At 41.5% G+C, this 24,936-nt stretch overlaps 1 protein-coding gene across 1 annotated transcript in view; it reads right to left on the minus strand.

Annotated features, from left to right (window-relative positions):
• LOC128655447 (glutathione S-transferase A4-like) overlaps positions 1-15,981 on the minus strand; it is a 34,081-nt gene extending 18,100 nt beyond the window's left edge. Inside the window, exons 1-2 of the mRNA XM_053709070.1 lie at positions 15,947-15,981; positions 6,427-6,470 (exon numbers count right to left, since the gene is read on the minus strand). The gene's annotated coding sequence lies outside the window, so the exon portion shown is untranslated. The remainder of the gene's footprint in view (positions 1-6,426; positions 6,471-15,946) is intronic.
• Positions 15,982-24,936: the final 8,955 nt, after the last annotated feature.

Here is a 24,936-nt window from a genome sequence, read left to right on the forward strand (position 1 = left end):
TTTTTTGTACTTTAGTTAGTTTATTTCATTGTAGTTATTTGTAGGTATTGTATTTAATTTATTTATTGATAGTGTAGTGTTAGGTTTAATAGTAGGTAATTGTAGGTATTTTATTTAATTAATTTATTGATAGTGTAGTGCTAGGTTTAATTGTAACTTAGGTTAGGATTTATTTTACAGGTAAATTTGTAATTATTTTAACTATTTTAGCTATTAAATAGTTCTTAACTATTTAATAGCTATTGTACCTGGTTAAAATAAATACAAAGTTACCTGTAAAATAAATATTAATCCTAAAATAGCTATAATATAATTATAATTTATGTTGTAGCTATATTAGGATTTATTTTACAGGTAAGTATTTAGTTTTAAATAGGAATAATTTATTTAATAAGAGTGAATTAATTTCTTTAGATTAAAATTATATTTAATTTAGGGGGGTGTTAGTATTAGGGTTAGACTTAGCTTTAGGGGTTAATACATTTATTAGAATAGCGGCGAGATTCGGTCGGCAGATTAGGGGTTAATAATTGAAGTTAGGTGTCGGCGATGTTAGGGAGGGCAGGTTAGGGGTTAATAAATATAATATAGGGGTCGGCAGTGTTAGGGGCAGCAAATTAGGGGTACATAGGGATAATGTAGCTGGCGGCTCTTTGCGGTCGGCAGATTAGGGGTTAATTATTGTAGGTAGGTGGCGGAGGCGACGTTGTGGGGGGCAGGTTAGGGGTTAATAAATATAATATAGGGGTCGGCGATGTTAGGGCAGCAGATTAGGGGTACATAGGGATAATGTAGCTGGCGGCGTGCGGACGGCAGATTAGGGGTTAATAAGTGTAGGTAGCTGGCGGCGACGTTGTGGGGGGCAGATTAGGGGTTAATAAATATAATATAGGGGTCGGCGGTGTTAGGGGCAGCAGATTAGGGGTACATAAGGATAACATAGTTGGCGGTCGGCAGATTAGGGGTTAAAAAAATTTAATCGAGTTGCGGAGATGTGGGGGGACCTCGGTTTAGGGGTACATAGGTAGTTTATGGGTGTTAGTGTACTTTAGAGTACAGTAGTTAAGAGCTTTATAAACCGGCGTAAGCCCAGAAAGCTCTTAACTACTGACTTTTTTCCTGCGGCTGGAGTTTTGTCGTTAGATTTCTAACGCTCACTTCAGACACGACTCTAAATACCGGAGTTAGAAAAATCCCATTGAAAAGATAGGATACGCAATTTACGTAAGGGGATCTGTGGTATGGAAAAGTCGCGGCTGAAAAGTGAGCGTTAGACCCTTTTTTGAGTGACTCCAAATACCGGAGGTAGCCTAAAACCAGCGTTAGGAGCCTCTAACGCTGGTTTTCACGGCTACCGCCAAACTCCAAATCTAGGCCTTAGTTTGTCCATTTACCAAATGACATTGTTTTATTTAAATGTTTATGGGGGGGGGGGGGGGAAGGGGTGACCATTTTGATCAGTCTGTTTCTCCGGTTTTCGCACTTATAAAAGGTACTGATATGGAAATGGTTGCCTGTCAACATCAAAAAGGTAAATGTTTTTCTATATACATATACTGTTACAACCTGTATTTTTTTTTTTTGTTTTTTTTTTAAAGCTATGTAACATACCATACAGATTTGTGGATCTTGGGGAAAGGGGGAGAGATGATGCGTGCTGGTGGTACTACCTCCATAACATCTGAATTAGATACCCCCTTGCTCCCTCTGGGGCCCACAGCAGTTAATGTCATCCACAACTATTGCCTCTTAGAGGCATTCCCTTTAGAACTCAATTTGGACACTGTGCCGCACCACAGAAATTAGACACACACTATCATCTTATAGTACACCTCCTACCAGTCCCGTAATAGTTTGATGTGGTAGATTCCAGGGCAGTGTAATGGATATTAAGTAAAAAACGTAACATTCTTAAAAATAATTTGAAGCACGAGTCAGAACGGCTGACTGGGGGCTGGCCTCACGTGCCTGCCTCCCCCCCCCACCTTAGTAGTTGTGTCCTCTCGGCACTAGACGAGAGAGCACTCATTGAGATAGTGTTTTATACCCATTACCATTCACTAGACAGCTTAATATAGAGACATACAAATAAGATTAAACGAGCAGATAGCATCATATCTATTGTGTCCCCTATCTACTTCTTCCCTCCCTTTTGTCCCTCTAATACCCTTTTTCCTCAGAGTCCCTATAGACACTCATGGCTCCTATAACCATAGCCACCCTAAATGTTCAGGGACTAAACTCCCCCACCAAGCGCAGCTTGCTGTCCAACTACCTGGCCTCCCACAAGCTACACGTAGTTTTCCTACAGGAGACACACTGGGACAAGCACATGCGGCAGTTTCGAAACCCGACCCATTACCCGATATGTGAATTGGGTTCCTACTCGGAAAAGAAAAGAGGTGTTGCCATCCTAATACATATAGATGTCTGCTATACTATAGAGTATGCTGAGCGTGACCCGGAGGGTAGGTACATCATCATAGTTTGCACACTAAACGGGGTCCTCTATACATTAGCCTCTGTTTACGCCCCCAACACTAAGCAAATCCCTTTTTTGAGGGGATTCCTGAGACGAATAGATGAACTTAAGAGGGGCCACCTACTGATAGGGGGAGACCTTAACTTAGTCTGGGACCCTAGTCTAGATAAAACAATGTACTCACACCCAATTGACCAAAATGTAACCACTCAGTCTAATGCGCTACGTAAACTTATGTACCAATATGGCCTATATGACATATGGCGATGCCTTGCTCCGACAGAAAGAGACTATACATACCATTCCAAGCCACATAACTCCTATTCACGGATCGACTACCTACTGTGTGACTCATGGACCCTGGACAAGTTCCATACCCCACGTATCAGACCCTGCACCTGGTCAGACCATGACCTAGTAAGTGCGCGCTGTTCAGCCCTAAGACCCCCAGATAGTAAACCCGCCTGGAAACTTCCGGATGGATTTCTCTCTGAAGGTGAGGTCCCTCTGTTGGTAGAAGTAATTCTAGACTTCCTGAAACACAATGATACAGGTAACACAAATCTAGAGATCTTGTGGGCCTCCCTTAAAGCTTACCTTAGAGGGTATTTTCTTAAGAAGAGTGCCCAGCTGAAAGCGGCCACTAAGATCCCCCTCACCAAGCTCTATGCTGATATAAGGCAGCTTGAACAAGCAAACAAGGCAGCTCCCTCTCCCAATCTTGCTGAAAAAGTAGGCACCCTGAGAGACGAAATCAATAAGAGAACAACTTCGGGTACAGGCCAACCTATTCCGGCTTAAACAGCTTTATTATGATAAAGGAAATAGAGCAGATAGATTAGTTGCCAGGAAACTCAGGGAGCGCGCGGTCCAAGCCAGAATCCCTACCATCAAAATGAAGGGAGGGGCAGTCTACTCTCTTAAAGATATAGGGAAGGCATTTGCCGACTATTATTCCTCACTGTATAACCTTGATGGGAACTCCCCGGAAGTAGGCTCCCGTGGATCTACCCACATTAGGCAACGATGCGATAGACGATCTGACAGCCTCCTTCACTTTAGATGAGATTAAATCGGCTATTTTAGCTCTGAAGCCCCATAAGGCTCCGGATGACTTCACAGCTTTATTTTTTCGTACCCTCTCTCAGACACTCTCACCTCTATTACTCCGTGTTTACAGAGAGGTGGCGAAAGGCGGGACTTTCTTACCGGAATTTCTAGAAGCTAATATTTTGACTATCCCTAAGGAGGGTAAAGATCCCACATTCTGTGAAAGCTACCGACCTATTTCGCTTATCAACGTGGACGTGAAGATCTACGCAAAGGTCCTGGCGACTAGACTAGGTCAACATCTGCCCTCGCTGGTCCACCTAGACCAAGTGGGATTTGTGCAGGGTAGACAAGGTACAGACAACACCCGCAGGCTATTAAATATTTTTATGGAGGCGGCGGATATGGAGTTACCCCTTCTCACCCTGTCACTGGATGCAGAAAAAGCGTTTGACAGGGTGGGTTGGGACTACATGTTCAGTGTCTTGGAACACTTTAGGATCCCCCAATCTTTCAGCACGGTGATTGCAGCGCTTTATGCCTCCCCTACAGCAGTAGTTAAGGGCCTAGGATTCTGTTCCCCTAAGATCTATATCAGAAATGGGACCAGACAGGGGTGCCCAGTGTCTCCGCTCCTCTTTGCGTTGACCATAGAACCACTAGCAGAAGCCATTAGAAAAAATGTAGAGATTCAAGGCCTTCAGATACCTGACACGCATCAGAAACTAGCCCTCTTTGCCGACGATCTCACTCTTTCTTGCAAACCCAGTCGTGTCCCTTCCTCCCCTGCTGGAGACCATAGACTCTTAGCAGAATATCGAATTACAAAGTCAATATGTCTAAAACTGAAGCGTATGATACATATAGATCAGAAGGAACAGAAAGACCTTAGGAATCAATATGAATTCAAGTGGTCACTGAGAGGGATCCGACGCCTTGGGGTATTTTTGTCTCACGACAAAGGGGTGGTATTACAAGACAACTATACCACACTTCTAAAGGGGATTGAGGCCCAACTGAAATCAAAGAAATATGAGGAGATATCATAGATGGGTAGGATTGCCGCCCTGAAGGGGATGATCCTCCCTAAATTGACCTACATTATGCAGTGTATTCCCGTCCCAGTTCCAGCGCAACTCGAGGAATTTTCAAGCGCTGTTCAATGCATATATCTGGAACTACAAGAAACCCAGAGTTGCAGCTGCTACCCTCCAAGCCCCAATTGAGCGCGGTGGGCTAGGCCTAGCAAATATTCAATTATACCATCAGGCGGCAATGATCTCCCATGTTTCAGCCTGGGGAAGAGATCTCCCACTCACCAGATGGAGGGAATTGGAGCAAGCATCTTTACCGGCACATATAGACCTTTCAGATTTGCTATGGATCCCCTCACACTTGGCATCCGAGATAGTTATCTCCAATCATCTAATTAAAGACTGCCAGTTGACTTGGTTCCAGTTGCGCCATAATGTGCTGATCACTCCACATCCATCCCCGGTCCATCGGGTGGTGCTCCTTTTACAAGGCCTTTCTAACGTAAGACTTGCTAGCTGGAGAGAATCAGAGATTCAATCTCTTGAGGATTTTTATCTGAATGATAACCTTCTTTCTCCCGAGACATGACCGCGAGAGTTGCCCTCCCCCAGTACTTGGAATTTGATTATCTGAGGCTACGATCCCTCATGAAGGCGTGGGGGTTCCTGACTGATAAGATCAGGGCCCCCACTATCTGGGAGGTTAGGTGGAAGGCGGGACTGAAACTATATAAACCCCTATCTACCCACTATAGATCCCTCCTAGGACCCCCTATCCTTGTTAAAACTAGACACATGACTTCATGGGAGACTGAAATTCGACAAACCCACACAATTCCTGACTGGACGAGGGCCATAACGACGACCAAATCCACCTTGCACTGCATCACCATGTAAAAACTCTATTTTAAAATTATTACTAGATGGCACTTGGTGCCGACTAAGCTGCAGACTTTGTATCCTGGACACTCACCTATGTGTTGGAGGGAGTGTGGAGAAACAGGCACCCCATTACATGTGTGGTGGTCTTGTGATAGAATCAGGCCGCTGTGGTCAATTCCAGATAATCCTAGCCTGGCCCTACTTCACATAGGGATTAAAAAACTCCCTGTACATAAGAGATACTTATGCATCTACCTGCTGACAGCACTTAAAATGGTGATAGCCAGGAACTGGAAGAAACTGCAGCCACCTAGGTGGCAGGCGGTAGTCGATTACCTACAATACATTAAGTCCATGGAAGACTATGTCTTTCGGATGAGGAACCAGTCAGCCACATTTAGCCTTGTCTGGGAATCCTGGGAGGCCTACCTGAAGCAAAGCCCATAGGGATCTATCCTAGACATTAATTCTTCTTCCCCATTAGGGAGAGCGCCTCAGTGTGCAGGTTTAGAGGTGCCCTTCTTGGGAAGCAGTACATTCCCCCCCATACTTACCACCTGACCCCTCCTCTCCCTGTTCTCTCCCCCCCCACTCTTGTCCCCCTTTTTCTTTCTTCTTTATACCCTTGCCTTCCCTCTTCCACACTCTAGTCAAGGGAACACCAGTTCATTCTGCTCAATAATTCAATATCTGCTCGTACATGCTGCATATGCCATAAATATAGCATTTACCCCTTGCTTTCTGTAAACTGGTATGTGCTGGTATTGTTTTTACTCTTATGTTTTCTCTGTTGGAACTGTTGGTGTAACTACATATGGCCTCACTAGCCATATAGGATTTTGCCATACAAACTTAAAAGACTGATTCAGAATACCAACTTCTAATAGCATGGCTATCTTTATATACGCTAGCTAGATATAAGAATGCATTAAATGACTTTGATACTGTGACCATTAATATGTATACACTGTCATTTACCTCATGTAAAATCGTATGTCTTTTTGTTCAGTTGCTGCACCAGTCTGTAAAGGAATAATTTTATATTGTTATTATATTCTTGCCTAAAATAATAATAATAATAATAATAATAATAATAATAATATCTAATAATAATAATATCTAATAATAATAATAATAATAATATCTAATAATAATAATAATAATAATATCTAATAATAATAAATATATATATATATATATAATGAAAGCGCACGCAGGGGCCATAAACAACTTTTATCAGTGTTACATCTAAGTAATCTCAGTGTAGTATGTAATCAATATAAGCTTTAGTCTCTGTAAACAGAGTCTAACAAGCACTATTGTTATTTAATTGGATTTAATGGTGATCGCTGCACCACTAAAGTAAGTTCTCCCTTATGCCTATGTATTTGTGCTGTATCTTTCTGTATTTTGTTTGCTCTGTTATTATTTCACACCTACCCAACTAACCAGCCCGCCCACCTTCCTGCTGTATTTAATGGTCATCACTGCACCACTAAAGTAAGTTCTCTCTCCCTTATCCCTATGTATTTGTGCTGTATCTTTCTGTATTTTGTTTGCTCTGTTATTTCACACCTACCCCCTACCCAGCTAACCAGCCCGCCCACCTTCCTGCTGTATTTAATGGTGATCGATGCACGACTGCGCAGCAGACTAGCGCAGTGGGCGTGCCGCTGGTGCGCCGAAGGCACACCAAAGGCAAGCCTGTCAGCGCCCAGTCACACCCCAACTGCACCCAACGCCACAAACCTTGGCTCCCGAAACTGCCGCCACGACACCAGCACCCTCCACGCACTCAACACCGGTAGATTATCCGCCTGCCACCAGGCATCCCCGACCAACACCTTCAGACCTTTCACCTGCTGCAACTGCTCCCTCCGGACCCCAACCCAACCAACCCAAAAACAGCAGCAATTACCTCAACTGCATCCTCCTCAACTGCTAGACTCCACCTCTCCTGACGTCACCTTCCTCACCGAGACCTGGCTAAACCCTGCATAAGCGCCAGACATCGCCACTGCAATACCCATCGGCTACAAGATCTGCCACAAAGACCGCAGCAACCGACCTGGAGGAGGCATCGCCATCATCCATAAACACACCATCCAAGTCACAACCAGCTCCGACAACCACTCATCAGGCCTAGAACACCTACATTTCAAGATCCAGGTCAACCCCAACACCACCCTCAGCGGCACCCTCATCTACAGACCTCCCAGACCTCGTCCCGCCTTCTGCGACTCCATCACCGACCACATCGCACCCCATGCCCTCAACTCAATTGACTACATCCTCCTTGGTGACCTCAACTTCCATCTTGACAACCGCAACGATCACAACACCTCCACCCTCCTGAAAAACCTCGGAACTAAATCGGACTGAAGCAACTTGTAAACTACCCAACCCACACAGTCGGCCACACCCTTTACCCAATCTTCTCCTCAGGCAACCACATCTCAATCAATCACATCACCGAACTCCTCTGGACTGACCACCACTGCATACACTTCTAGTTCAACAAACCCACCACCCACCTCCGACAGTACCACATTATCCAAGACCAACTACACCGCACCCTAAACAAATCCTCCCCACCTACCTCCACAGACACCAACTCCTCCGCCCGCAACCTCCACCGCTGGATTACAGACTGCTCCAACACCCTCGCCCCCTCAAAAACCCATCTGGCCGCCAAACCACCAACAAAGCCAGCTGGTTCACCCCAGCCCTCCAAACGCCACTGCAGATGACTGGAAAGAACCTGGAGATCCAGCAAGACCCTTCTTGATAAAGCTGCCTTTAAGGAAGCAATCACCACCCACCACCACCTCATAAAAACCGCCAAAAAAAAAAAAAGCCATCCAAGACAGAATCAACTCTAATGCACAAAACATCAAGGAGTTGTTCTCAGTCATCAAGGAATTCTCTAAACCCAACAGTGACACCACCAACATTCCACCATCCCAGGACCTTTGCAATACCCTCGCTACACACTTCCACTGCAAGATTCGACATCTATGACACGTTCACACATCATCCTCCACCGCCCACTCCCCTACACCCAATGACACCCCTCCCAAATTCGCCCCACCTCACCCAGACTATCTGGAGCCCGTCACCATAGACGACACAGTCAGAATCATGAAATCCATCCACTCCGGCACACCCTCGGACCCATGCCCCCATCACATATTCAACAAAAGCAAGCAACACCATCGCCCCTGAACTCCGCCGTACTATCAACTGCTCAATCAAAACCAGCACCTTCTCAGATATCTGGAAGCACGCGGAACTGAAACACCTGCTGAAGAAACAGTCGGCAGACCCCACGGACCTGAATAACTACCGCCCCATCTCTCTACTCCCCTTCCCGGCCAAAGTCATAGAGAAGTCCATCAACTTGCAACTTATTGACCACATTGAGGCGAACCACACCCTGGACCACTCCCAATCCGGTTTCAGAAGCAACCACAGCACCGAGACCACCCTCCTTGCCACCACAGACGACATCCGCATCATGCTCGACCGAGGAGAAACAGCCGCCCTTATCCTTCTAGACCTCTCAGCAGCTTTCGACATTGTCGACCACAACACCGGCCTACACGATGCCGGTATCCGCAGCAAAGCCCTGGAATGGATCACCACCTCCTTCCTTACGGGCACGACCCAGAAAGTCATACTCCCGCCTTTCTCCTCCAAAGCCACACCAGTCAACTGTGGTGTACCGCAAGGCTCTTCGCTGAGTCCCACCCTCTTCAACATCTACATGGCCCCTCTTGCCGCCATCGTCAGACGCCACGACCTCAACATAGTCTCCAATGCCGACAACACCCAGTTAATCATCTCACTCACCCGAGATCCCACCACCGCCAAAAAGAACGTCCATGAAGGCCTGACAGCAGTCGCTGCCTGGATGAAGGACAACCGGCTCAAACTGAACACAGACAAAACTAAGTCCTCCTCCTCAAACCCAATAAATCCGCATGGGACGACTCCTGGTGGCCCACAGCCCTCGGTCACCCTCTAACCCCAACCGACCATGCACGAAATCTAGGCTTCATCCTGGACTCCTCACTCTCCATGGACCAACAAATCAATGCCATCACCTCAACATGCTTCCACATTCTCCACCTGCTACGAAAAATCTTCAAGTGGATCCCTACTGAAACCAAGAAAATAGTCACCCACGCCCTCGTCAGCAGCCAGTTAGACTACGGCAACGCACTTTACGCCGGCTCCACCATCAAACTCCAAAAGAGACTCCAACGTATCCAGAACGCCTCAGCCAGACATATCCTTGACATCCCTCTCCAATTCCACATAACTGAACACCTAAGGAACCTTCACTGGCTTCCCATCAACAAGAGAATTACCTTCAAGCTCCTTACCCACGCGTTCAAGGCCCTACACAATATCGGACCCGAATACCTCAACCACCGTGTAAATTTCTACACCCCCGCCAGACAACTCTGATCGGCCGACCAAGCACTCGCAGTCATCCCCCGCATCAGCAAATCCACAGCGGGCAAAAGATCCTTCTCCCACATGGTAGCAAAGACATGGAACACCCTCCCGCTGCACCTCAGACAATCCACCTCCCTTACAAAGTTCAGAAAGGACCTCAAAACCTGGCTCTTCGACTGAATGCCCATCCCCTCCCCTATCGCCTTCAGATCCTCACAGGTGATTATTTTGCACTCTATAAGTACCCAATAGATAGAATTGTGTATATGTATTGATTTACATCAAAAGAGTGATATTGTGCATAGTATAATATAACTAAGCACTACTACTTTTTTTTTAGATATTTAGGGACAAATAACTGAGCTCCTGCACTTAAGCAAACACTGTTTAGAATGTCTTAATTAAAAAGAAAGATCATCCCTTTATTACCCATTCTCCAGTTTTGCATAACCAACACCGTTATATTAATATACTTTTTACTTCTGTGATTACCTTGTATCTAAGCCTCTGCAGGCTGCCCCTCACCTCAGTGATTTTTACAAGCTTGCATTTTAGAAAGTTAGTTTTGTCTCATGCGTAACTCAATGGGAGTGAGCACAATGTTATCTATATGGCAAACATGAGCTAGCATTGTCTGTTGTGAAACGCTAATGCACTGAGATAGGAGGCAGCCTGCTGGGGCTTAGAAACAGGCAGAGATTTAGAGGTTATAAAGTAATTTAAAGGGATAGTAAGCCCATATTTTTTTCTTTCATTGTTCAGAAAGAACATGCAATTTTAAGCAACTTTCTAATTTACTCCTATTATCAATTTTGTCATTCTCTTGCTATCTTTATTTGAAAAGCAAGAATGTAAGCTTAGAAGCCGGCCCATTTTTTGTTTAGCACCTGGGTTGTGCTTGCTAATTGGTGGCTAAATGTAGCCACTTATCAGCAAGCGCTCTCCAGGGTTCTGAACTAAAAATGGGCCAGGTCCTTAGCTTAGATTCCTGCTTTTTCAAATAAAGATAGCAAGAGAACGAAAAGAAAAAATAATTATAATAGGAGTAACTTAGAAAATAGCTTAAAATGTAATGCTCTATGAATCATGAAAGAACAAATTTGGGTTTACTATCCCTTTAATATAACAATGTTGGTTGTACAAAGCTGGAAAATGGGTGGTAAAGGCATTATATATCTATTTAAACAATAAAAGCTTTCAAGTAAACTGTCCCTTTATAAAAAAGGGACAGTCAACACCAGAATGCCTTTGATAAAGCCGGTCCACGGCGAAACATGTCAGGAAGGTCAGGGTCTTGGTGAGGAGTCCTAGGAGCTCCTGTGTTTTTAGCTAGCCTTAAGCTATCCCTCTCTTACTGTAGTCAATGCTGATATTTTACTATTAATATTATCAGTGTCATTCTTACGGGCACGGTATAGGTTGGATAAAAAGTAACCTTACTGTTACACAGTGTACTCAGGGGGCCCTTGAGCTTAGTACAAGTCAGAGCCAATATTAAACACTCCAAGTATCGAGCACTAATAAGGATCCGCACAGAGCCATAATTTGAATAAGAACAAGCTAGTAAGAAAATAACTGGCAGTTATTAAGAGGTGATTATCCTCAATATTACTATTACAAGATATCAGAGAGAAGAGATTGTAGATAATATATGTACAATTATAGCAACTAAACATACCATTGTGGGTTGGAAGAATCATTACGCTATTTGCTATAGTGAATACATTAAACTGTTGTTTAAAGCACATAAATAAGAGTTAATTGTCACAAGCCGTAATTAAGGCTCAGTTAAGATTATTTGAGTGCTACAGACTTAACGATAGAAGGAATAAAACTACAAATCCTCGTATATACAGTACCTTCTTTAAGCTAACCAATAAGAGGTTCCTCTCTAGTAATATCTTGTGCACTATATTCTAGTTAAAGAAGGGTTGTTTGTAAAAATATTTACTATACCAACATAAGACTAAGTGTCTAGAATCGTTATTGGATTTGTATCCTTACATAACCCAATCAAGTACAATCAGATTGAAATATTGTGCAAAACGATATACCTCTCAGCTGTTGTTTGAATGTTAAAGGCTACTTACTAACTGACAATATTAAGAGTAAAGCACAATAAAGCCAGATTGCAACACTGTGCCAAACGTTACATACCATAGCTGCTCTTTGAATACTAAAAGGCTACTTACCGATTGATAAATATCAAGAGCAAAGTACTGTGCTCTCAAAATGCCACCACTGTATACAGTTGTATTGGGCCTGTGCAATATACAGACCCTTGATTAAAGTTACATCATTAAGGTACTCTATGTATTTCCAACTTATGGTTCTCATTATTTTGACACAAAATGTCACATCATACATAATTAATTTGACTACTAAGGGATACTTAGGTGCGTTTTTAAATTAATTTCCTAATTTTACTAGTATACTTATTAAAAGTTAAGTTTTATTTTAGCTCCACAAGTTCATTACTATCAGCTGTTCCATATGAATTTTATTGGAAACTTATAAACCTTGAGTGCTAACCAGTGTATTCTTATTAAGAGGAAGTCCCTTCTTGCTCTTTCTAATAACCAGAATGTTTGTTGTTTAAAAAGATAGATAATCCCTTTATTGCCCATTCCCCAGTTTTGCAAAACCAACACTGTTATATTAATATACTTTTTACCGCTGTAATGCCCTATCTGAATCATGAAAGTTTTTTTTGGACTTGACTGTCCCTTTAAGTTGAATGTCCTGATATTTTTGTATATGAAATAGCTGTTTCTACTTATTGAAACCACAGACCATTTAAAGTCCTCCTTATCACTCACTGTATACACAGACCAATCAAGAACCCAGTGATCAACAATCACTGCAATGGAGAAAAATTACGCAATTTATTTAATCTTAGTAGTTGTCTCTCCTTCAAATCCAGAAACTTTCACAGGGAGATAAACAAATCTCAAGCTAAAATTTGCCTTTCCAAAATCTTTTAAAGTGACCTTGTAGTACTGACAAGATTTCTTAGATAATCGTGCGAGGCCAAGTCTGAATAATTTAAATATCATGTCCCTTTAATACTATTCAGCAGGTAAAATGGATCAATAGGATCACATTAAAGGGGGAAGGATCACAATACACTTTCCAAAGTTTATTTATTTTTAAATATTGCATATTTACTATTCCATTACTTAAAGGGACACTGTACCCAAAAATGTTCTTTCGTGATTCAGATTGAGCACGACATTTTAAGCAACTTTCTAATTTACTCCTATTATCAAATTTTCTTCATTCTCTTGGTATCTTTATTTGAAATGCAAGAATGTAAGTTTAGATGCCGGCCCATTTTTGGTGAACAACCTGGGTTGACCTTGCTGATTGGTGGATAAATTCATCCACCAATAAAAAAGTGCTGTCCAGAGTACTGAAACCAAAAAAAAGCTTAGATGCCTATTTCAAATAATGATAGCAAGAGAATGAAGAAAAATTGATAATAGGAGTAAATTAGAAAGTTGCTTAAAAATGCATGCTCTTTCTGAATCACAAAAGAAAAAAAAATGGGTTCAGTGTCCCTTTAAAAATAAATAAATATCTGTCATCCATTTCAAAGATCTGCTTCAAAATATGTTGAACTTTATTTTATGAGATTTAAAAGCATGTTAGTTTATGTTTTCAAACTTGTCCTCAGGCCTCCATAACAGTCAAGATTTTCAGGATTACCGTGGGTGAGAGCAGGTAAAATAAACAGGTTTACTGATTGTTACACCTGTGCTCTAGTTTAGATATCCTCAAAATCTGGAATGTTAGAGAGACCTGAGAACAGATTTGGAAACCAGTGGTTTAAATGTACATTGTTTTACTTTATTCTTGCAACAAACATGATCCCATTTAAAGTCTAGTGTTTCATACGGATGCTATATATTTTTGAATACAATATCTATTTAAATTGTACCCTTTCATATGAAGAATAAGATTCAAGTCTTAAAAAAATAAAAAGTATAAAAACTTTGTCTTTACAATGGAATTATTTAGCAGGACTGTCACTGGTTGCCTGGTTTTATTATTATTTATTTTAACATAATTCATAAATCAAGGTTTTCTGCACAAAACACAGACGTTAGTCTGGGAAAGTAAACACCTTGTAACTACAATTTCTGCAATCTTCCAGTAGATTAATTTGAAATCTAGTAAAACAGATTGATATTTTTCTTGCTGCAATGGTTTGTCAGTGGTCAAATTTAACCCTTCACTTTGCTTATTTAAAAAGAACCAATCAATACTTGAGTCTGGAGGTGACGTCTCGTCGCTGTCATTATTTTAGCAAAATCTCAATGGTTTGGTTTTAGCAGAAATAGTGACACTGCAAATTAGGGAGATGTATGTGGCAAGGTGAAAACTGCCATGTGCTATTTCAGTTTTTAGGACTGGAAAATCTACAAATTTGCAGACTTAAGGAAAAGTGGGCAAAATAAATATTGAAAGTCTATTACAAAGCTGGCTTATATGTATATCTAAGCATTTTATATAGCAATCACATAGTGTTCACCATCCCTTTAAGGTGACGTAGAAGAAGAAAGACACTGATTGTTCACCACTTTTACATAGGTTTTCTACAGCTAATTATATCTTGTAATGTACAACCAAGTTGTGAAAGATTTGGTTGTAATCACAATACTATATCTGTAATTTATTTACACTACACCCTTGTATGTAACAGGTGAAACTGTGGAAGGGCTTAATTTGTTCACATACGTTGCTCATTAGTATTCCCTCTGGGATTATCCAAAAGTATGTTTCTGAATCCGTGTTTAATATACTTGTTCAAGTGCAAGCAAAGGCTGTTCATAGAGATCTGAATATTTTTTTTTTTAATTCTTGCTCAAGCGCCCAGTATATATTTTTTTTAGGTGGCCCATCATTTGAAATGACTGGACAACACTATTGTAAACTAGATGCAACTCATTTTAAAACAACTAAAGACACAAAGTGGACTTTACCCCCTCAAATCAATATATTGAGAGACTTACCTACTGGCCTGGGTGATTTAGTTCTTAATATGACAGCATATTGCCCACATAAACAAATAGCCTGGTATGCTGTGTTGTGTTTTGCCTGGTTTAAAGCTGAAGTCTGTAATTAAGGTTTTATTTTACTTTGAAATATAAACATTAATATTAATTTACACAGTATATTGTAAAATGCATCTGTATATTTTTATTACAATGCTATTCCAGTAGTTTTCTGTGATTTTGCTTTTTAACTGCAAGGATATATGTAAAATATTTATCAAGTAACACTTGGTGACAACACACAATATTAAAGGGCGGCCCATGCATCAGTATGCAAACACCATGCCTGCTCAGAGTCAGCAATAGCTAGTAGTATGCGGTACCTACTCAACAGAGGGCCATGTGCAAATTTATTTGGGGGACCCCCCAAGGGTAACTCTATAGTAAGCAATAGTAATAATATACATGCTGCTCTTTATTATTAATTTGAGTATAGATATCATAGAACTGCACTGATACAAGCCTTCCCTGCATTACTCTTCACAGATGCAATAAACCCCAATGCCACCTCTCTGAGCAGACATATTGCTTGAATACTGGTGCATGGGCCCTCACGGCATATGTGAATATGCTGCTGAAAAACAGTAATAACTTTTACTAGAAGCATTTTTGCAATGGGAGATATATTGTAAACATGCTTCTATTTAAAATTAAAAATGTACCTATACACATTTCAATTTCCACGCTTCTATCCCTGTAAGGACTGATTGCTTACTAGGCATTAAGCACAAATACTACTGACTTATTAGTAAATAATGATCTAACTTACAAACAACAAAAAACCTCAGCAGAGTAACACCCATTTTACAAAGAACAAAAACTTGTAATTCAAAACTGTTATACATCGTAAAACAAATGCAACAAATACAAGAAAAAAAAAGACTTTTATAACCCTTTAAGTCATTCAGTTGATAGTGATATTATTGCTATCATGCATGTTACATGACACTGTATCTAGGTAACAACAGATCACTCACAGACTGCCCAGAGCATCATGTGTTCAGTCTTCCAGCTCATCAGTGGGAGTGAAGCAGCTCCCCAGGGCTTCTCCTTTATGTGCTGGCACGGTGTAGGTGTAGGTGCCAGAGAGGGCGGGACTGCAGCAACCAATCTCACCATGTCCACACACAGACAAAGGGGACTTGATCACCATGCTGGTAGCTTAGCATACATTTAATACATTCAGGAAACAAATCCAGTCTGTATGTAGCAAGACATTAAATAAATTCTACTTAGGGACAGGCTGCAAAATATGCCCCTATTTTGTTGAGCCTTTACTAACATTGAATCAAAAAAGTGATTGGAAACTATTTAAATGAAATAAACGACAGAGGTAATTAATTAAATGGAAGGTAGCTTTTTAATATCCATTTTGGTAACTTTTCAAAGAAGCATCTTTGCAAACATAAGAAAAGTCTTAAAGTTCTTCAAATGGGAGTTTGGAAAGCAATGATGTACAATTCTTATTCCATCTTTACGTCCCTTTAAAGAGTTGGAAATTATCGGCTAGATTACGAGTTGTGCGTTAGGTTTAAAAAGCAGCGTTAAGAGGTCCTAACGCTGCTTTTTAACGCCCGCTGGTATTACGAGTCTTGCAGGTACAGATGTACCGCTTACTTTTTTGACCAGACTTGGAAATACCGCAAATCCACTTACGTAAATTGCGTATCCTCTTTTTTCAATGGGACTTGCATAGCGCCGGTATTAAGAGTCTGACAAAAAGTGAGTGGTACACCCTCTCCTGTCAAGACTGGTACCGCATTTTAAAGTCAGTAGTTAAGAGTTTTACACTACAACGCCGTAGCATAAAACTCTTAACTAAAGTGCTAAAAAGTACACTAACACCCATAAACTACCTATTAACCCCTAAACCGAGGTCCTCCCGCATCGCAAACACTAAAATAAAATTTTTAACCCCTAATCTTCTGAACCGGACATCACCGCCACTAGAATAAACATATTAACCCCTAAACCGCTGCACCCCCGCCTCGCAAACATTAGTTAAATATTATTAACCCCTAATCTGCCGTCCCTAACATCGCTGACACCTACCTACATTTATCAACCCCTAATCTGCTGCCCCCAACGTCGCCACCACTATATTAAAGTTATTAACCCCTAAATCTAAGTATAACCCTAACACCCCCTAACTTAAATATAATTAAAATAAATCTAAATAAATATTCCTATCATTAACTAAATAATTCCTATTTAAAACTAAATACTTACCTATAAAATAAACCCTAAGCTAGCTACAATATAACTAATAGTTACATTGTATCTACCTTAGGTTTTATTTTTATTTTACAGGCAAGTTTGTATTTATTTTAACTAGGTAGAATAGTTACTAAATAGGATTTTTTCTACCTTAATTCCGATTGGCTGATGGAATTCTATCAGCCAATCGGAATTAAGGTAGAAAAAATCCTATTGGCTGATGCAATCAGCCAATAGGATTGAGCTGGTATTCTATTGGCTGTTCCAATCAGCCAATAGAATGCAAGCTCAATCCTATTGGCTGATTGCATCAGCCAATAGTATTTTTTCTACCTTAATTCCGATTGGCTGATAGAATTCTATCAGCCAATCGGAATTGAAGGGACGCCATCTTGGATGACGTCATTTAAACGAACCTTCATTCAGTCTTAGCCGTCGGATGAAGAGGATGCTCCACGTCGAATGTCTTGAAGATGGACCCGCTCCGCGCCGGATGGATGAAGATAGAAGATGCCGTCTGGATGAAGACTTCTGCCCCTCTGGAGCACCACTTCGCCCGGCTTGAATGAAGACTTCTCCCGGCTTCGTTGAGGACTACAGCCCGGTTGGATGAAGACTTCTCCCGGTAAGGTGATCTTCAAGGGGTTAATGTTAGTTTTTTTTAAGGGGGTATTAGGTGGGTTTTAGAGTAGGGTTGGTTGTGTCGGTGGTGGGTTTTAATGTTGGAGGGGGGATTTGTAATTTTTTTTACAGGTAAAAGAGCTGATTACTTTGGGGCAATGCCCCATAAAAGGCCCTTTTAAGGGATATTTGTAATTTAGTGTAGGGTAGGGCTTTTTTTTTATTTTTATTTTTTTTTATTTTTTTGTTAGGGGGATTAGATTAGGTGTAATTAGTTTAAAAATCTTGTAATTTGTTTATTATTTTCTGTAATTTAGTGGGGTTTTTTTTGTACTTTAGATAATTTTATTTAATTGTATTTAATTTAGGGAATTAATTTAATTATAGAGTAGTGTTATTTGTAATTGTAACTTAGGTTAGGTTTTATTTTACAGGTAACTTTGTATTTATTTTAGCTAGGTAGTTATTAAATAGTTAATAACTATTTAATAACTATTCTACCTAGTTTAAAATAAATACAAACTTGCCTGTAAAATAAAAATAAATCCTAAGATAGCTACAATGTAACTATTAGTTATATTGTAGATAGCTTAGAGTTTATTTTATAGGTAAGTATTTAGTTTTAAATAGGAATAATGTAGTTAATGATAGGAATTTTTATTTAGATTTCTTTTAATTCTATTTAAGTTAGGGGGTGTTAGGGTTAGGGTTAGACTTAGGTTTAGGGGTTAATACATTTAGTATAGTGGCGGCGAAGTTGGGGGCGGCAGATTAGGGGTTAATAAATGTAGGTAGGTGGCGGCGATGTTAGGGCCGGCAGATTAGGGGTTAATAATATTTAACTAATGTTTGCGAGGCGGGAGTGCAGCAGTTTAGGGGTTAATATGTTTATTATAGTGGCGGCGACGTTGGGGAGGGCAGATTAGGGGTTAATAAGTGTAGGTAGGTGGCGGCGACATTGGGGACGGCAGAGTAGGGGTTAATAAATATAATGTAGGGTACGGCGATGTTGGGGGCAGCAGATTAGGGGTTCATAAGTATAATGTAGCTGGCGGCAGTGTCCGGAGCGGCAGATTAGGGGTTAATAATTATAATGTAGGTGTCGGCGATGTCGGGGGCGGCAGATTAGGGGTTAATAAGTGTAAGATTAGAGTTGTTTAGACTCGGGTTCATGTTAGGGTGTTAGGTGTAGACATAAAATGTATTTCCCCATAGGAATCAATGGGGCTGCGTTAAGGAGCTTTACGCAGCTTTTTTGCAGGTGTTAGACTTTTTTTCAGCCGGCTCTCCCCGTTGATTCCTATCGGGAAATCATGCACGAGCACGTTACACCAGCTCACCGCTAACGTAAGCAGCGCTGGTATTGGAGTGCGGTAATGAGCAAAATTTTGCTCAACGCTCACTTCTTGTCTGGTTTGTAAAAACTCGTAATACCAGCGCTGTCTGTAAGTGAGCGGTGAGCATAAACTGCTTGTTAGCACCGCATAGCCTCTAACGCAAAACTCGTAATCTAGCCGTATCTTTGTTACTACTAGTTGTTAATTTACAATTGGAATGTGATCTTGCTTTTGCTTGTTAGGACACCAAAAAGCAAATTCTGTAACCTGCAAATACTATACATCAAATAACTAGTTTAGACAATTTGCAGCATTTTGAAAAGCATGTTACAGATTTTGCTTTTTGGCCTCTCTAGGGAGTTTGGAATAAAACACACTGTCCCTAAGTCCTGTCGAGGTTTGCAGAGGATATAGGAATCTTGTTATTGTCAGGAATTTCATTATTTGGCATGTGAATGGCATGTACCCTACTGCGGGACAATTTTCTTTCAGAAATGTTGGCTATAATAAGCTGACCACAGCTGGATTGTCCAGTAATACAAGCAGTGGTGTACATACCAGTATAACAGAGTTTGCCAATTAGCTGTTTATGTTTATAGGTTGGATATGGCAGAGAAAGTTTCACAGAGGTTACATTTTTAGGATAAACCTGGCCAGTGTGACTTGAGCATAATTCTCTATAGCAGAGACAATCTTCTGACCTAGGGGCATATTTATCAAGCTCCGTATGGAGCTTGAAGCCCCGTGTTTCTGTCGAGCCTCCAGGCTCGCCAGAAAACACAAGTTATGAAGCAGCGGTCTAAAGACTGCTGCTCCATAACCTGTCCACCTGCTCTGAGCCCGCGTACAGCAATCAACCCGATCAGATACGATCGGGTTGATTGACACCTCCTGCTAGAGGCCGATTGGCTGCGAATCTGCAGGGGGCGGCATTGCACCAGCAGTTCACCAGAACTGCTTGTGCAACGCTGAATGCGGAGAGCGTATGCTGTTCGCATTCAGCGATGTCTGTCGGACATGATCCGCTGATCGGATCATGTCGGACAGACATTTGATAAATAGGCACCCTAATCTGGAAGTCTGCAAAACTGAGTAGTGTGCTAAAAAGGATAAGACAAAGCAAAACACTGTGAGTGTTGTGTTTGCATCAGTTAGACGCAGTATGCTATTATGTGTAATAGCAAATTAAAGGCACACTTTGTAATCCAGCAAATATATTAGTAAAACAATAGTGAGTATTGCAGCAACCATGCTCAGTACAAAAGTACTCTCACTGGCTCAAAGTGATTTTGTAAAGTGATCATGAATTGTAAGACAAAGAAAGATACTTCCCAAATGTTCAATCTTGTGTGCACTTGGTACACATTATAGGCCAGCCAGGTTGGTAGTGGCTTTGTATTTGTGGAGCTTAATAATTAAGCCAGGAAGGGTCTTGATGAGCCATTTTTGTTGTCCTCTTTGTCTGCGCTAGGGCTGGGCTGCTATGACAGTCTGCTTCTCATCCTGTTATGTTGTCACCCGCTGCTTTGGTTGCAGTACTGTCATCTACGTCTCATCCTCGTCTGACATCATCTACTTCATGGTGTGACAAAATGCTTGCACCTTTTGTAGTGGATCCAATAGTCAGCTTTGGCGACCTTGACAGTGTTTGGAGTTAGCAGCACAAGGTAGGGACCTTTCTACAGTGGCTATAGAGATACACTTTGATAAGTCTTTGCTTATCACTAGCACTTGATTCTGGGTTGGATGAACTGTGCAGCAGTAGCCAATGGCAGTGGCTGGAAACTCTGATTATCTGTGAAGGAAGCAGAGCTGCTGCTGTAATTATAAAAGATAAGAGGTTAACAACAAATCTGCTACAGCAAAAGCTGGCACATGCAGGGGTATAAGGAGTTGGTCTACCCACTCAACAGTTAAAAGGGTGAGACTTTGAGTTTACTCCCTAGGACTACTTCTTACATATAACAAAGACAATGGGAGTGCATCAACCCATTTTAGTACTGCCTGTACATAGCTTAGCAGCTGAAAACTTTAACGTTTAATTAATTCTTTCAATCTGTTCTGAGCTCTCTGGGTTTAGCAGAGAGTGGAGCTTCACAGTTAACATCAGGAAGGTAGTTAAAGGGACAGTTAACACCAGAATTTTTATTGTTTTAAAAGATAGATAATCCCTTAATTACCGATTCCCCAGTCTTGCATAACCAACACAGTTATAATAATACACGTTTTACCTCTGTAATTACCTTGTATCTAAGCCTCTGCAGACTACCCCCTTATTTCAATTATTTTGACAGACTTGCATTTTAGCCAATCAGTGCTCACTCCTCGGTAAATTCACGTTCAAGGTCTAAGAAATTAGCACATGAACCTCCTAGAATTAGCTTTCAACTACGAATACCAAGAGAACAAAGCAAAATTGGTGATAAAGTTAAATTGGAAGGTTGTTTAAAATTACATTCCCTATTTAAATCATGAAATGTATTTTTGGACTTGGCTGTCCCTTGCACAATACCACTAGTGAAATGGGTACCCCTATCTTACTCTGGGGACACTAAAGCATGGAATGAGTTCTTTGAGCATTTGAATGGGGCATATCAGAAAAATCAATTTGCCGTCTTTCAAAGAGATGAAATGCCCACGGGCAGCCTCCTGGAGGCCCCTTTAATTTCCCCCTTGGATTAAATTGTGCACAGGTGACACAGTTGGATACAATTAATTTAGCTGTTTGGTGTATGCCAGGAGCAAATCGGTGAAATTGCCTCAGGTAAGCATGTCCCACTACATTATATCAAGTACAAAGGAAAACAGGAGCGTGTGGCGCCTCAGGAAGAGCAGGTGATCCTTCAGGTGTGCACCAATTCCTGTGATGTCTGGTTACAGGCCCCAGTCTGTCCATGTCTGCATGTAACTGAGTCAGTGGAATGTGTCATTTGTACTGCAAGTCTCTCTCTGGTATGTGAATTGGGTCCCTGCATTCAAATCCTGCCAATTTCCCTGTTGCTTGTGTCATTAGTCTCTCTTTCTCTTGTTAAGTGTATCCAGTCCACGGATCATCCATTACTTGTGGGATATATTCCCTTCCCAACAGGAAGTTGCAAGAGGATCACCCACAGCAGAGCTGCTATATAGCTCCTCCCCTCACATGTCATATCCAGTCATTCTCTTGCAACCCTCAACTTAGATGGAGGTCGTGAGAGGACTGTGGTGTTTTATACTTAGTTTATTTCTTCAATCAAAAGTTTGTTATTTTTAAATGGCACCGGAGTGTGCTGTTTTTTCTCAGGCAGCATTTGGAAGAAGAATCTGCCTGCGTCTTCTATGATCTTAGCAGAAGTAACTAAGATCCACTTGCTGTTCTCACACATTCTGAGGAGTGAGGTAACTTCAGAAAGGGAATGGCGTGCGGGTTTTCCTGCAACTAAGGTATGTGCAGTAAAATATTTTTCTAAGGAATGGAATTGACTAAGAAAATGCTGCTGATACCGACGTAATGTAAGTAAAGCCTTAAATGCAGTGAAAGCGACTGGTATCAGGCTTATTAATAGAGATGTAAGTAAAGCCTTAAATGCAGTGAAAGCGACTGGTATCAGGCTTATTAATAGAGATATATACTCTTCAAAAAATGTGTTTTAAAACGTTTGCTGGCATGTTTAATCGTTTTTTAACGTACATTTGGTGATAAAACTTATTGGGGCATAATTTTTCCACATGGCTGGCTTAATTTCTGCATAGAAACAGTTAACTGAGGCTTCCCACTGTTGTAATATGAGTGGGAGGGGCCTATTTTAGCGCTTTTTTGCGCAGTAAAAATTCAGACTCAGACTTCCTGCTTCTTCCTGCATGATCCAGGACTTCTCTAGAGGGCTCAAAAGGCTTCAAAAGTCATATTGAGGGAGGTAATCAGTCACAGCAGAGCTGTGACAGTGTGTTTGACTGTTTTAAAAAACGTTTTTCTCTATTGTTTATCCGTTTTGGGTATTAAGGGGTTAATCATCCATTTGCTAGTGGGTGCAATGCTCTGCTGACTTACTACATTTACTGTGAAAATTTGGTTGGTATAACTGCTTTGGTTCATTGTTATTTCAACTTGAGACAGGTTTTGTCCTTCTTAAAGGCGCAGTAGCGTTTTTTATATTGCTTGTAAACTTATTGTGAAGTGTTTTTCAAGCTTGCCAGTCTTATTGCTAGTCTGTTTAAACATGTCTGACATAGATGAATCTACTTGTTCATTATGTTTGAAAGCCAGTGTGGAGCCCCATAGGAATATGTGTACTAAATGTATTGATTTCACTTTAAATAATAAAGGTCAGTCTTTATCTATAAAATAATTATCACCAGACAACGAGGGGGAAGTTATGCCGACTAACTCTCCTCACGTGTCAGTACCTTCGCCTCCCGCTCAGGGGGCGCATGCTATTATGGCGCCAAGTACATCAGAGACGCCCATAGCAATTACTTTACAGGACATGGCTACAATCATGAATAATAACCTGTCAGAAGTATTATCTAGATTGCCAGAATTGAGAGGCAAGCGCGATAGCTCTGGGATTAGGAGAGATGCAGAGCGCGCTGGTGCTGTAAGAGCCATGTCTGATACTGCGTCACAGTTTGCAGAACATGAGGACGGAGAGCTTCATTCTGTGGGTGACGGATCTGATCCGGGGAAACCTGATTCAGAGATCTCTAATTTTAAATTTAAGCTTGAGAACCTCCGTGTATTGCTTGGGGAGGTTTTAGCTGCTCTGAACGACTGTAACACAGTTGCAATTCCAGAGAAATTGTGTAGGCTGGATAGATACTATGCGGTACCGGTGTGTACTGACGTTTTCCCTATACCTAAAAGGCTTACAGAAATTATTAGCAAGGAGTGGGATAGACCCGGTGTGCCCTTTTACCCGCCTCCTATATTTAGAAAAATGTTTCCAATAGACGCCACTACACGGGACTTATGGCAGACGGTCCCTAACGTGGAGGGAGCAGTTTCTACTTTAGCAAAGCGTACCACTATCCCGGTTGAGGATAGTTGTACTTTTTCGGATCCAATGGATAAAAAATTAGAAGGTTACCTTAAGAAAATGTTTGTTCAACAAGGTTTTATCCTGCAGCCCCTTGCATGCATTGCGCCTGTCACTGCTGATGCGGCATTCTGGTTTGAGTCTCTGGAAGAGGCCATTCACACAGCTCCATTGGATGAAATTATGGACAAGCTTAAATCACTTAAGCTAGCTAACTCATTTGTTTCTGATGCCATTGTACATTTGATTAAACTAACGGCTAAGAACTCCGGATTCGCCATCCAGGCGCGGAGGGCGCTATGGCTTAAATCCTGGTCAGCTGACGTGACTTCTAAATCTAAATTACTGAATATCCCTTTCAAAGGGCAGACCTTATTCGGGCCCGGCTTGAAGGAAATTATTGCTGACATTACTGGAGGTAAGGGACATACCCTTCCTCAGGACAGGGCCAAATCAAAGGCCAAACAGTCTAATTTTCGTGCCTTTCGAAATTTCAAGGCAGGAGCAGCATCAACTTCCTCCGCTCCAAAACAGGGAGGAACTGTTGCTCATTTCAGACAGGCCTGGAAACCTAACCAGTCCTGGAACAAGGGCAAGCAGGCCAGAAAACCTGCTACTGCCCCCAAGACAGCATGAAGGAACGGCCCCCTATCCGGAAACGGATCTAGTGGGGGGCAGACTTTCTCTCTTCGCCCAGGCATGGGCAAGAGATGTCCAGGATCCCTGGGCGTTGGAGATCATATCTCAGGGATATCTTGTGGACTTCAAAGCTTCCCC

The sequence above is a fragment of the Bombina bombina genome, chromosome 4 (genome assembly GCF_027579735.1).
Source record: "Bombina bombina isolate aBomBom1 chromosome 4, aBomBom1.pri, whole genome shotgun sequence".
Classification (NCBI taxonomy): Eukaryota; Metazoa; Chordata; class Amphibia; order Anura; family Bombinatoridae; genus Bombina; species Bombina bombina.